This window comes from Mytilus trossulus, chromosome 2 (genome assembly GCF_036588685.1).
Source record: "Mytilus trossulus isolate FHL-02 chromosome 2, PNRI_Mtr1.1.1.hap1, whole genome shotgun sequence".
Taxonomy (NCBI): domain Eukaryota; kingdom Metazoa; phylum Mollusca; class Bivalvia; order Mytilida; family Mytilidae; genus Mytilus; species Mytilus trossulus.
This window is the reverse complement of record NC_086374.1, coordinates 88,085,935-88,100,721: the sequence shown is the minus strand read 5'-3', so window position 1 is coordinate 88,100,721 and position 14,787 is coordinate 88,085,935. Positions and strand designations below refer to the sequence as shown.

Sequence of the window (14,787 nt, the reverse complement as noted above, 5' to 3'; positions counted from 1 at the left end):
ATAGAATAAATGCAGCACAGAATGAAAAAAAAACATTTTACTTACACAAGTAGTAGATAAGTTAACATATCAAATACTTGCTAACATTCTGTGGTGTCTGAGATCACCCTTTTTTTTGTTTTGGTTGGTGCTTGGTGTCAGATCATTCCTGGTCTTTGGTAAGGTTGTTGTGCCTGAAAGCATCCCTGATCTTTGGAAAGGTTGGTGCATAGTGTCTGAGATCATCCCTGGCAATTTAGTTTAGTTGGTTGCATGGTGCCTGAAAACCTCTTAGGTCTTTGGTTGGGTTGGTGCTTTTTGCCCTAGTTCATGTCTGTTCTTTGTTTTGGTTGGTGCTCAGTGCTGGAGATCATCCCTGGTCTTTGGTTGAATTGGTGCTTGAGAATCTCTCAGGTCTTTGGATGGGTTGTTGCTGTATAATATTTTGTTGTCAGTGTAGACAATTTTCTGTCACTTTTTTTGGTTATGTGTTGTCTTTTTTCACCACATGGTTTGAGATTGTACCTCTTGTTGATCAAAATATCTGACTGTTTTGTTTGAATTTTGAGGATAGTAGTAAAAATACTATAAGAGATATGCTATTCCCAGATGTTCCAGGACATGGATACCTTCATGATTACACTGTGTGTGCTGCTTCCTTGAAAAAAGGTGAAAACAAGATGTCTCATGTTAAATTTTGTGAGGTAGGATATTTCTCGTGTTCCAGGGTGTTCTCAAATTACACCAGTTAATACTTCTGATTGATTTGTTCTGTGGTTTTACCTCATTGACAAAAATACACAGAGACAAAAATAATAAATACTGCATACCTATACATCTTCGTAAGAACTCTGAAATAGATATGAAGAAGAAAGATTAGTTATTTGCACTTCCATAAAAGAAATCTACATGCCACTCTTCTTCTGTCACAACATAGCCAAACTCTAGGGTGTATGACTGAGGTTGCATCTACAACAAAAACAAATTTGTAAATTATTAGTGTTTGAGAATGTTGGTGTCACTTCCATCAAATGAGTCCATGACTGAAACATCCTCTCGGCTGCATCTGCAAAAACAAATCTGTAGTGTCGTGGAGAACGTTGTTGTCACTTTCATCAAACGGGCCCTTTAACAAGCTCATGGTAGAGTGATCTTGTTACTATTGTATAGTGCTGCGGAAACTCTGCGCTACCCTCCCTGGCCTAGTACAACGGAGTCTATCCAACGTCTATGACTGTAACATCCCACTGCTGCAATCTGCGAAAAACAAAATAATAGAATTAATAATCTGTTGTTGAACTCTGAAATGAAATAAAAATACATATACAACATTACACATATAAGAAAAAAATCAATTAAACTTTATTTTATTTTCTTTGAGGTAAATTTCAAAAATTTAATACATATTTTTTTAATTTAACTTTGGTATCTTCCTTTTTTTTTATGTAGCTCTTGTTGACCATTATACCAGACTGTTTTAACTATTAGAGGTATTGTATTTCTAGAAGTTCAAGGACATGCATACATTCTTGACTACACTGTGTGCTGCTTCAATGAAAAAAGGTGAAAATAAGATGTCGTGTTAAATTTTTATGAGGTAGGATATTTTTTGTGTTCCAGAGTGTTCTCTCTCAAATTACACTAGTCAAACTTATTACTTCTGATCGATGTACTGTTCTTTGGGTTTTAACTCATTGACAAAAATACACCAAAAGACAAAAAATAATAAATATTTTATACCTATGCATCTTTGTAAGAACTCTGAAATGGATATAAGAAGAAAGATTAGTAATTTGTCACTTCCATAAAAATGGACATACAGAAGTCTATATGCCACTCTTCTTCTGTCACAACATAGCCAAACTCTAGGGTGTATGACTGAGGTTGCATCTACAACAAAAACAAATTTGTAAATTATTAGTGTTTGAGAATGTTGGTGCCACTTCCATCAAATGAGTCCATGACTGAAACATCCTCTCGGCTGCATCTGCAAAAACAAATCTGTAGTGTTGTGGAGAACGTTGGTGTCACTTTCATCAAACGGGCCCTTTAACAAGCTCATGGTAGAGTGATCTTGCTACTATTGTATAGTGCTGCGGAAACTCTGCGCTACCCTCCCTGGCCTAGTACAACGGAGTCTATCCAACGTCTATGACTGTAACATCCCACTGCTGCAATCTGCAAAAATCAAAATTATAGAATTAATAATCTGTTGTTGAACTCTGAAATGAAATATAAATACATAAACAACATTACACATATAAGAATAAAATCAATTAAACTTTATTTTCTTTCCTTTGAAATAAATTTCAAAATTAAATATTTCTTTTTTAATTTAACTTTTACTTTATTTTCCCACAAAATTTAGCTTTGTAAATGTTGTAAAAATACACAAATTATTAGTCTGTTTCTTTTGTTACCTTTTCTGAAGTTGGACACAGACTTCTTTTTAATGAGTTTTACGGTGCAAATTGCTGTGTTTGTTTTTTCTACATTGGCTCATAGAGGTATAAGTGTGGGTTGAGATCTCTCAAAACGTGTTTAACCCACTGCATTTTTGCACCTGTCCCTTGTTATGTCGACGTATATTTGTTCCACCTAACAGAAGTTCCAATGGAAACTTTGTTATACACCTTGTCATAATATCTATTCCTGTTGGAACAAATGTTCTATACCATTTATTCCGTTGGGAACATTTATTGTAATATTTATTCCTTTGGAAATAATATTCCAGAACATTTTTTCCTTTTGGAACTTATATTATGAAGGAAATTCTATTCCGTGACAGTTAGAAGCCTCTGGACCTTGTTAGTCTCGTAGGTTTTTTAATTTCAGTTCATTTTAATATATGTTTGAGTTTAGTATGACATCCACTTTCACTGACCTAGTGAACATTTTTGTGTAGGGGTCAGCTGAAGCCTGCCTCCAGATGCTGGATTTTCTTGCTGAGTTGAAGAGTCATTAGTTGATTCGGCTGTTTTTTGCTCTTTGGTTGGGTTGTTGTCTCAGACATAATTCTTTTGTATAAGATTTGTACTTTGCAAATAATTGCACTCAAGTGAGTAAAAAATTGAAGCAAAAACATTTGAGTTTTACCACTGAAATAATATTTTTTGTTGGCAAAACCGTTTTATTTTGACATTCTGTTCTTTTTATTATCTGACCAAGCTGAGCAACCATCTACTACAATGGTTCTTATTAAATGTTGTATGCATACAGACCAAAATGAGGTTGAATTGTGGTTTTGGAAAAAAATATGAAATCAGCAATGCTTTTCAGATCATTTTTACCAATTTAACTATAAAAATGACTGTTAATAATTACAAGTCATTTCTTCATTATTCCACTTTTATTAATATTTATAAAAAAAACAAAGTGCTGTTATTGTTTATCTAAATCATTGCAAATGCCTCTTTAAGTGATAAATTATCTAAATGTATTTTTTTTTAAGCAGAAGGTGGCTAAAATACACAAGATAATGATAATTAAGTAATTTTTATAACAATTTGAAGCTCCTACCTAAGCTTAGGAATTTGATGGTTTCTTTAATGTTTTTTGAGTGAAAGTGACAAGCTCCAGGGGAGGATCCAGCCATTTTAAAAAGGGGGGTTCCCAACCCAGAGTAAAGGGGGAGGGGTGGGGGAGTCAAACTATATGCTCCCATTCAAATGCATTGATAGGCCCCAAAAAAGGGGGGTTCCCAACCCAGATTAAAAGGGGGGGTCCAACTATATGCTCCCATTCAAATGCATTGATGGGCCAAAAAAAAGGGGGGTTCCAAATTCCAGAACCCCCCCCCCCCCCCACCCCTGGAGTCACCACTGAGCTCATTGTGTAAAAGGCATATTCTATTGTGCAAACCATAAGCCTTGCTATCAACAATAAATTTGGTGAAAACTTTATCAAAAATGAAAGTCAAATCTTCTTATCACTAAAAAAAGGTTATATTGCCTTTTGTTCAAACTCATTTACACTCTGACGAAACTAAAAAAAAAATCAGTCAAAGTCAATCAAATGTTTAGCATTGACAATGCATATAACATTTCAATGGAACTAACGTACATAAGGTTCTTTGTGACTCAAGAGGTGAAAGCCCATAAAACTACTAACAATGACGAAATGCTTTCCATGTCTCCAACAAAGTTGTCATTAGTACCATTCAACTTCAATCAACATTGTGTTTGTCTTAGTCAAAGTCAAAGTGCAGTGCTAGTGAAATTGTCTCAACAGAGTAGAAATGAGTAAAAAATGTTTTTGAAGATACTTGAACATTTATAAAATTATATTTATTTCAAGATGTAGGACACACGTTTGGACATTTTAGTGTGCTGATTAGGGTCTCCATGCTGTGGTATTTTGTTAGAAGAATGGCATCCTACATCTTTGTCTTGGAATTTATTTTGAAAAATGAAGAAAAAAATCTTTTGTTGATTGTAAGCATGGCAAAAGGCAAAACAATTTCTGTATTTCTTTTATCTTAGTTATCAATTATATATGTGAGGGGGATAGGACCTATATTGGGACTCAGGAATCTGGTATTTTAAAGCACAGGATTTAGGGATTGACCCCTTTAGGATAAAGTTGGTTTTTTTTTAATTTCTTGATGTCAGGATCTAAATTTATTTAAATTTCGGGAGCTCAGGATTTTGTGTTTGTAAGCCCGGGATTTCAGGATCAGGACCCCTCTTTAAGTTTTCAGAATTATTCCATGTGGTCAGAGTTATCTCCCATTGATCAAACAACTCCATATTTACTTACATTGTTAAATTTTGAAAAATGACCAGAGCAACTGAATTAATTCTAAAGACCATTCAGGTAGTGGCCATTTTCCTCAATGATAAGAGTGACATTTTTCTCTTGTTGGGGAGTCAAGATTTCCATTATTTTTTTAAACCATAAATTGGCTTATTTAAAATTTGAAACCCCTCAATTTGAAAAGTTTTCTGTATGAAATTTTGTCGTTAAATGGTTAGGCATTGCACAAAACAGGCTCAAGCTTTATTTTTAAAAAAAATTTCACCCTGCAACATGCTCATGTGCTTAGGTCAGATATTTGTGTGTATGTAAGTTATTTGTCAGTCTGTTCATTTTATTCACAAATATTTTAGACTTTGGATGATTTACAAGTTCACGTATTGTATAAACATCAGACTATAGTTGAAACCTCTAGATGGTTTTGGTTATTTATTTTCCTTTGGTCACTGTCTTGTTGGTGTATACCCTTGATCCCCCATTTTCCATAATGATGCTTAATATTTAACCAACAATAAGAATACTCACCAAGTATAATTTAAGATGAGGTTCTTACCATACTCTTTGGTAACCCCAAATATACTTAATACATTGCTTACTCTTCAAGGTCATACGGTTCTTCTTTCTGCTCAGTTGTTTGGTCCCTACAAAATATCATTTTATTTTAATATATGAAAGGATTGAAACTCAAAACTGTATTGTTCATCCTTTTTTAATAAAATGTTTATTCAGTCACATGTTTTCCTTGGTACATCTCCTTTAATCAATGCCATATTTCACCTCATTTCTAATATATTTATTTCAAGAAAGATAAAATTAAACACCACTATTATCCTATAAAACAAACCTCAAAATTTTAACCAATACATACCTGAGTAATCATTTCCAATGCTGTAAAGCTTCATCATAAACTGATTGATGAAATACAGCTGGCTGATTTTCTAATCATTGTAATGTTGACTATAGTCTGATTCTCTAATCATTGTAATGTTGACTCTCGTCTGATTTTCTAATCATTGTAATGTTCACTGTAGTCTGATTCTCTAATCATTGTTATGTTGACTATACAGTCTAGGTGTCTGTAAGTCTTCACATTTCTCTGGTTCAACAATTCATCAAAATAAGACTGTTGCATTTTGTGGATAATAGTCTTGTAAATTCTCTGAAAAACCAAATGTAATTAACTTTTATATAAAAAATGTATTGAGAAGTTATTGCCAACAAATTCAGTTGGTACACTGTCAGTCTCCTAGACATATACATGAATGTGTCCCCTATTCCTGTTGTTGTAGGTAGATACTATTTGGAAGCAATACCTGGTCAAGTTACATGGATCTTTCAACTTGAAATGCATGATATATTTGCCACAGGGGGTTATGCACCCACAATCAATCATGAATTTTACCATGGTTACAGAACTTATAGTTACAGTTCGATGATGTTTATACAAGAGTAAAAGCTTGAAAACATAACAACTCTAATAAATCAATAAACTTAAAGAAATGGGGTAAAGTCATCATATTGTAATTTCACATGCAACATGAAAAATTAGTGAAATCATTCAATTCTCCAAAAGTAATTTTCTGGAAATTTTAAAATCTAAAATCCAACACAGATCACATTGAATCAATTAATTGCCTTAAAATTCTTTCAAACATATTTCATGTCCCCTAATATTCTAATGAAACAAGAATGTGTCCATAGTACACGGATGCCCCACTCACACTATAATTTTCCATGTTCAGTGGACCGTGTAATTGGGGTCAAAACTTTAATTTGAAATTAAAATTAATAAGATCATATCATAGGGATCATGTGTACTAAGTTTCAAGTAGATGTGACTTTAACTTCATCAAAAACTACCTTGACCAAAAACTTTAACCTGAACTTTGCACTTTCATTTTCTATGTTCAGTGGACCATGAAATTGGAATCAAAACTATAATTTGGCATTAAAATTAGAAAGATCATTTCATAGGGAACATGTGTACTAAGTTTCAAGTAGATGTGACTCAGTTTAACTTCATCAAAAACTACCTTGACCAAAAACTTTAACCTGAACTTTGCACTTTCATTTTCTATGTTCAGTGGACCATCGTAGGTGGGGCATAAAAATACCTAGGTCTTTGTCCAAGTAAAAATCAATTTAAACTGATTTGGCTTCTAATTCTAACCTATTGATCACACGACCATATATCGGTTCAAATTCTAACCTTTTGATCACATGACCATATAGGTGTTACACAACAATCTACTCATTTCACACTTTAGTAACTGGCTGTGCAGAAAAATATCTACTGACAAAGGACATACTGCAAATAAATTATGTAACTGAACTTTACTCAGATCAATAACAAAAACGTGAAAAAAGTGTTAAAACAATTGAGATTAAACCATGTACATAATATTTATTACCACCAAAACGGCTGTAAGTAAATCGAGGATCAAGGATAATATAATGGAGAATCAAGTCTTCTACTTTTTGAATTATGGCCTTTATCATCTTTATAAAAAATACAAATAGACTGCATCTACTATAAACTTGAAATATAATTCCATGTATCAGTAAAATACGAAAAAGTAAAATAAATATTTTCAAATCTTTGCTATCGATAGTTGAGCAAAAATATGCCATCTGCATTTTCAGTTGGTGCAACCTTTTCAAACATCACGATACTTGCTACAGCATCGACTCAGGCACTTGTTTTGTAGTAACCAGTGCATGCTCTAGTTTATTTTTTTTTTATTTATTCCGATGTCAATAACACGATTGATTGTTGGTTACTTGGTGTCCAGTGGCAAATATTTCATGCATATTCAGGACGATCAATGAACACGAGCCAACTTATTAAATTTCATCAGATAGTCTTCTATATCATATCTTAATTTTTCGAAAAAGATTTCAAAAGTCGTGTTTTGATCCATATTTTTAATAATGAAAATAATCTGGGAAAATACCAAGGGGTTAATATCTACCTTGAGTATGTGTGGTTTCACGAACAGTTCAAATCAAATATTTTGCTTCTGTAAACTGCATGTGTCCATCTTGTTCGTTTGAAGACAAAGTGCTATTTGAAACACTTCGGCGGGAAGTTTTCCACTGGTCAACAATGAAGGGTCTAAAAACTCCAAACCAATGAAAACTCACAAAATAAGACACACCCTCGGTATTAAAACTGCTCACAAAATTTATTTGACAACAGCTAGCCTTTTTTAACAATAAAATTTAGATCTCAAATCGAGCATAAAAAGGTGTGATAATACATTTGATATAAAAATGACTTGTAAAGATCTTTTTTATCCTAAAGACTCATGAAATTAAGAGACCGTGGCATTTTATACTTAAACAGTTACAAATAATAAATAAGAAACAACATGAACTCCTTTAAAAAAGTTACAATTAAATATGTATCATAATCTAGTTGTTCTTTATCACTTAGATCACATTTTTTTTCCAGATCCATCAATAGAACAAACACTACCAGCTTCAATTGGCAACTTGTGACTTCCACATCTAAATTTATTAATAGTATACATCATTTCAGGTGGGGAAACAGAGAGATATTTCTCAAAACCAAATTCAGTCTTACAATTCTATAATTAATACACTTAGGTGAGTTCAATATTTGTGCTTTCCAATTTTCAATAAATTTTTCATGAAGAAACTGTTTCACTTGTCTCGACAGAATAACATTTCTTTCCATAGTTTGGTTATTCCTACAATGATTATAACCACATTCAAGTAAAATTTCGTTGATACTTGGTAACCATTTAGAGTGATACACATCATCTTCGTCAAGTCTATATAACATATCATATCGTGCGTGATATTTTCTTTTTTTTACCATTTAAAATAAGTTGCAAAAAGACAACCATTCTGGCTTTAATACAAATAGGCATAGGTTCTCTACCAAGCTCTCCATAAACAATACAATTTGGAGTACATTTTTTAATCTTCAAAATATACTTGCAAAATTCTATTGCAAAGATTAAATAATTTCATTGTTTTCGTAACCCCACACTTGAGCACCATATAACAATATAGGTGCAACCATTGCATCAAATATTTGTAACAAAATATCAACTGGTAAACAAAGCCTTCTCGCTTTACACAATGCATAGAGCATGGCCTTCCTAGCCTGTTAGACTAGCCGAGCTTTATTTTTTGAAAGTGTACCTTTTCTTAAAAAAGACTGTTCCCAGATATTGAAAATCTTCTATAACAACTATTTATTCATTATTATATAAAAACTGAGTATTCTCACACTGCCTATTTTTGAAAGTAGAATAACATTGGTCTTAGTTACATTGACGTCTCACAATATAAAAACATCACATTTAGACTTTAGTGCAGATTGCAATTCAGCTGCCAGATTCTGCAAAAATAACAGTATCATCAGCATATATACTAGTCAACAAAAGAAACGATACACGACTTTAGAATAAAATTTATCAAAGAGTATTAAAATTTTAACAAAATGAGTTACACTATTTCCAAAGGCTTTCATTTGCAATGTATGCAATTGTGATAATGAAAATCAAAACCTTTCGGAGAGTACCTTAATTCCATGTAAACGATCATAGGGTGCAAATTATTCTTGTGGAAAGTTTGACACAAAATCGTCACACAATTTTCTAAGTACCAAATAGAATTATCAAATTCGTTTAAAAAATATTCATAACGCTAATCAAGTTAATATGTTCATGTTGTAACTAATTATATATAATGGGTTGAATTGAAAAAAAATGGGTAAAAAATGTGTTTATGAAATCTCAAAAATGCAAAACAATAAATTGTTTTCGTCTCAAATCAATGTTTTAGATATGAAAACAACACACTGTAACTTTAGAACCTTTCGAATTAGTTTTAAGATTGTTAACGTTCTTTTTAATTTCACTTTACACATACAGTCAATGGTAAATCAATTGATAATGTTTACATTTTAACGATTTCTTGTTGGGCAGAACTTTGCTTTACAAATAAACAAAGAAACTGTACGATTTTTAAAAAAGAATTAATGTCAAACATTGTCTTTATTGTCATTGAAAGGTTGACATCATTAGTTAGAACTTCTGTTTTTAAAATTGTTGTTTTATGTAAATTTTGTCAAAAAACTTGAATTTCGCAAAATGACGTCACGAAAGCCCCAAAAAATCTTTTTTTTTAAACGGATTTATATTTTCATGGTCATTTAATATCACTACCTTCAATATTGGTCCTATAAACGAGAAACTTCATCTTTAATTTGAAAAAAAGTCTTGTATCGTTTCTTGTGTTGACTAGTATAGTAACAAATACAATTTAACCTTCAATATCATCATTATCAAACAGCAAGTGAGAAATAGTACATACATCATTAAGACCATCATAGGCATCTGATAAGAACTATGTCAGATCATTAAGAAAAAATGAAAATATTAAATGAGAGAGGTTTTCTCCTGGTCTGACTCCTACATTTGGAGCAAAATATTCAGAGAAATTATTACCTTCTCTTATACATGATTTTGCATTTTCATACAGATTCTGTAACGGGAAATTGCGATTCAATTTTTTTTCCAGGAGTTATACGCCCCTTTGAACTTATTTACTTTAATGTACTACTGCAACAGTTTGTCATCGCAACTTCTCTCAAACCACACAACAGAATTTCACGAAACCTTTTCAGTTAATAAGGACATACTATGTAGTTGTGCATATCGACGGGAAATTGCGATTCAATTTTTTTTCTAGGAGTTACGCCCCTTTGAACTTATTTACTTTAGTGTACTACTGCAACAGTTTGTCATCGCAACTCCTCTCAAACCACACAACAGAATTTCACGAAACCTTTTCAGATAATAAGGACATACTATGTAGTTGTGCATATCAACGGGAAATTGCGATTCAATTTTTTTTCCAGGAGTTATACGCCCCTTTGAACTTATTTACTTAAATGTACTACTGCAACAGTTTGTCATCGCAACTCCTCTCAAACCACACAACAGAATTTCACGAAACCTTTTCAGTTAATAAGGACATACTATGTAGTTGTGCATATTGAAGGAAAATTGCGATTCAATTTTTTTTCTAGGAGTTACGCCCCTTTGAACTTATTTACTTTAGTGAATTACTGCAACAGTTTGTCATCGCAACTCCTCTGAAACTACTCAACAGAATTTCATGAAACCTTTTCAGATAATAAGGACATACTATGTAGATGTGCATATCGACAAGACATTTTTATTCATTTTTTTTTCTAGGAGTTATGCCCCTTTGAACTTATTTGCTTCAATGTACTTCTGCAACAGTTTGTCATCTCAACTGCTCTGAAACCACACAACAGAATTTCATGAAATTTTGTAGATAATAAGGACATGTAGATGTGCATATTGACAGGAAATTATTATTCAATATTTTTTCTTATACAATTTTTTTCCTTACACTTATTTAATTTCTCCAATGACAATGTGGGGACGTGGGGTATGTGAGCGTGCTCACTAAGGTTCTTTTATTGATTTAGGGATATACGGCTGGCGGGCATGTGTGTTCAATTACTTGAAAAGCCTTGGAAGAAATATTTTCAAATTTAGATAAGTTGTTTCCTGTGACTAAATGAAGGCCAATTGCAATTTTCATGATTTCAGATATCTTCTTGTTGAGTTAACATCCTTTTTAATATCCAAAAGTGGTACTTGTACTTCTAATGTGCTTCAGTTATTTCTCTATGAACAGAAATTGTTAATTATATACTGGTATAAAAAGTTTTATTACACTAAGTGTGTTTATACGACTGCAAAATATTTTTTGGGATCGTATAATGGTATGATGTCATCGTCTGCGTCGTCATAGGAAGACACATTTAGTTTCCGAACAATTATTTGAGTTTAAGTGAATGGATCTCTATGAATTTTTTAAGAGGGTTTATTACCACAAAAGGAAGGTTGGGATGATTTTGGGGATGATGGTCCCAACCGTTTTGGAATAAGGGGCCCCAAAAAAGCACTTTCTAGTTTCAGGATAATAACTTGTGTATAAGTATATGGTTGTCGCTTTGACGTATTCACCATTTCCTTTCTCAATTTTATGATTACTCTGAAATTGTACCAAATTTTTTGATACTACAAGAAGAAGGTTGAGATTCATTTTGGGGGGTTATTGTGCCAACAGTTTAGGAAAAAAGGGACAAAAAACATGCATTTTTGTAGTTTCCAGACAATAAGTTGTGTGTGAGTGTATGGATCTCTCTAAAATAGTAAAACAAGGTTCCATACTACAAAGGAAAGGCTGGGATTGCATTTGGGGGTAATTGCACCAAGAAGGGATTCAAGAAATAAGGGTTTTTTTTTTTATCAATTATTGAAAAACAAAGTTTCAAGAAGAAAAATTAAATCTTCAGTTGCACAATAGATTTGTAAGATCTTAAATCACATTTATTTTGTGTCAGAAATTTGATCACAATCCTAATTCAGACAGAATCAAGCTTGAATTTTGACCATATTTGCCCCAACTTTTCAGGTTTCAAACGCTGCGGTCGTATCAGGCTGCCCTTGGTGAAGCATTTCAGTAAATGGCTTATCACACTATTTGAGTGACAGATTTATTTCTAAATTTTCTGTTTCTGAAATGCTGGTGATTATAATCTATATAGGACTGTATAAATATAGTAAGAAATTAAGAGGGAAGAAAGATACCAGAGGGATAGTCAAATTCATAAATCAAAAATAAACTGACAACGCCACGGCTAAAAATGAAAAAGACAAACAATAGTACACATGACACAACATAGACAACTAAAGAATAAGTAACACGAACCCCACCAAAAACTAGGGATGATCTCAGGTGCTCTGGAAGGGTAACTGTTATGTTTTAGACATTTTGAAGATAATTACAGATAAGTTTTATAGATTTATAAAAGACATTGTATTAATGATAAATTAAATTTTTGTGTTATTTTTTTCTTTTCTTTGGTTAATTGTTTGTAAATTTTTGTGGTAGGTTGGTTTGTTATTCTGTAAAAAAAACCACTATTTTTTGGAATGCTATATACATTTTTTTTTAAGTAAGCTCCTTAAAGAACTTATATTGTATATTAATAAACATACAATGTATATTCAGATTTCGAATTTTGGGAACAGTTGGGATCCAAAGGGTTCTAAATTAAACTTTTGTTTGATTTCATCCAAAAATTGATTTCTTGGGTTTCTTTGATATGCTGATGATAACAACGTACTTAGATTTTGGATATTGGACCATAATAGGTAAATGTCCAATTTCAGTTCTTTGACCATATTCATTTTGTGTCACAAACCTATGCTGTGTCAAATATTCAATCACAACCCAAATTCAGAGTTGTTTAAATTTTAAACGTATTGTCAAGACTAGCTCAACTGTTCAGGGTTGCACCTCTGCAGAAAAATCCGGTTTGCTGTCACTCTGACAGCCTTGTCGTTGAAATTACATTACAGTCTTTAACAATATGCAAATCCCATATAAGGTATAAAAAGCTAACATTTTTATCTCAACTGGCTAACCTTGACCAAAATTTTTAACCAAACACTTTAACCTGAAGCTGGACAGACTGTCAGACCTACAGATGGACAAACAGACTATATCAATTAGTCAAATTATAATAAAAGCAATGACACATTAAACAGAACATTGTTTAAATAGAACGTAGGAGTACAATGAAATTTTTGGATAATATCTCCGAAATTTAAGCATTCAGAGTATATCTGACATGGGTAAAAATGTTCATCAGGAATACATTTGTATATTTGTTCTTCAATTTCCAGATAAATCAGACAACAATTTAGAAAAAAAGTAATTTTAAGAATTTTTTGCAGTTTTTGGTTTTTATCTTTATATTAATATAGATGCAGATAAACTGCAAACAGCAAAAAAATTGAGCAAAGTAAGATCCTTAAATAGGTCCACATGACTAAAACTGTCAATTGACCTGTTAAGGAGTTCTTTATAGTTATTTTTAACATTTTTTTTTGTAATCTTTCACAAAATCTTCTCTGAAACCACTGGATCAATTCTTATGTTGGACTGTTATACCACTGTCCCAGGTTAGGGGGGTCCCTATAACCCAGCCACATTATTTATGTATGTGCCAGTCCCATAAATATAAACTTTGAAACTCTATATATACAATATAAACATGATATTGACACGATATTGTTAACATTGCGATGTATGCGATGTGAACGATGTAAACAGAAAGGTATAGAACATATTGATAGGATACAATGAAAACACAATAACAACTCTATAAAGTTGGCATTGCGATGTTGACAATATCGACAAAACATCGTGCACTGGACATAGTTCCCTAATTCCTGAACTGTTTGGGCCTTAACTCCCAAAATCAATCCCAACCTTTCTTTTGTTGTCATAAACCTTGTGTTTGAATTTCATTGATTTCTATTTACCTATACTTAAGTTATTGTGCCAAAACCAAGAATATTTGGTCCCTTTTTGGCCCCTAATTCCTAAAATGTTGGGACCAAAACTCCCAAACCGGTCCCAACCTTCCTATTGTGGTCATAATTCTTGTGTTAAAATTTCATAGATTTCTATTCACTTTTACTAAGGTAAGAGTGCGAAAACTAAAAGTATTTGGACACCACAGACATAGACGAAGAAGACACAAACGTGATAGCAATATACGACGAAAAATTCTTCAATTTTTGCGGTCGTATAACAAAAAACATACCTACGCTATGAAATTGCATAGGGTTAAGTAATCAATCAGCTTGTAAAAGAGTAGATCTGCTAAACATTACAACAACAAAGTAACCATTTTATATTTTATTTTTCTTCTGAATTAATACAAGATGACCTTTGATTGTTAGTGTCTCCATTGGTAAGTAGTATACTAACACATATTGCTCATCAACATTTATATTATTATTATTATGCTACTAAGTGAAGCTGCCAACTAACCATAAAGTGACACCCTAAGTTCAAGTCAAAATAATTAAAATATCTGGGGAGTTGTTTGGAAATTTATAAATACTGGGTACATTGTTTGTACATGTACTTGTAATATGTTCTACAGTTTTCTTGAAAATA

General features: G+C 32.3%; 1 long non-coding RNA gene across 1 annotated transcript; it reads right to left on the bottom strand.

The window, feature by feature from the left end:
• Window positions 1-667: 667 nt before the first annotated feature.
• LOC134708272 (uncharacterized) lies at window positions 668-7,995 on the bottom strand. Its single transcript, XR_010105824.1, has 4 exons — window positions 7,707-7,995; window positions 5,603-5,893; window positions 5,260-5,375; window positions 668-2,157 (listed from the first exon to the last, which is right to left on the bottom strand). It is a non-coding gene; the product is annotated as an uncharacterized LOC134708272 (long non-coding RNA).
• Window positions 7,996-14,787: the final 6,792 nt, after the last annotated feature.